General features: G+C 54.5%; 1 protein-coding gene across 3 annotated transcripts in view; it reads right to left on the bottom strand.

Annotated features, from left to right (window-relative positions):
- Window positions 1-527, bottom strand: part of CACNA1D (calcium voltage-gated channel subunit alpha1 D) — a 322,182-nt gene that overhangs the window by 65,993 nt on the left and 255,662 nt on the right. The window lies entirely within an intron of this gene.

The following is a 527-nucleotide window of genomic DNA, read 5'->3' as shown; positions in this document are numbered from 1 at the left end:
GAGCAGAGGAAAGCAAGCAAGCAGAGTGTATTACAGAGGGTGAAATGCTGTGGGATGATTTCACTTTAGTACAACTATGGTGGGGCCAAGTGGAGCAGAGCTAATCTCTCCCCATGAACCACACACGAGAGTGGGTCTCTTCCTTCCGGCCCACGCTCCATGGCACCTCCTAAGCCAGGGCCCCCGCACTCTCAGAGACCCTGACAGACACACAGCTAATGCAGCAGAGACACAATTTAGGAGTTTGCTTTATTCTTTCCACCTGATGTAAACGCTAGGCAGTACTTGGCTGAGTTGCGTTGGTTTGGTTGGTTTTCTAAGTTTGGAGGCCTGCTGCAGTGGCCTGGTGCTGGGCTTCTCTGGCCTTCAAGGAGTCCGCTGTTGGGCGGGAGAGATGGGCAACCGCAAGCCAGCGTGTAGGTGTGACAACAGAGGGAAGGCAGCCAGGGGAACACACCTTGGGGAGTCTGGGAAGGCCCCACAGAGGTGATATCAGGTGAGTCCCAAGTGGGTATGGGGTTAGCATA

Source organism: Lipotes vexillifer, unplaced genomic scaffold (assembly GCF_000442215.2).
Source record: "Lipotes vexillifer unplaced genomic scaffold, Lipotes_vexillifer_v1.1 scaffold818, whole genome shotgun sequence".
Taxonomy (NCBI): Eukaryota; Metazoa; Chordata; class Mammalia; order Artiodactyla; family Lipotidae; genus Lipotes; species Lipotes vexillifer.
Note: the sequence above shows the minus strand (reverse complement) of the source record. Positions and strands in the feature narration are given on the sequence as shown.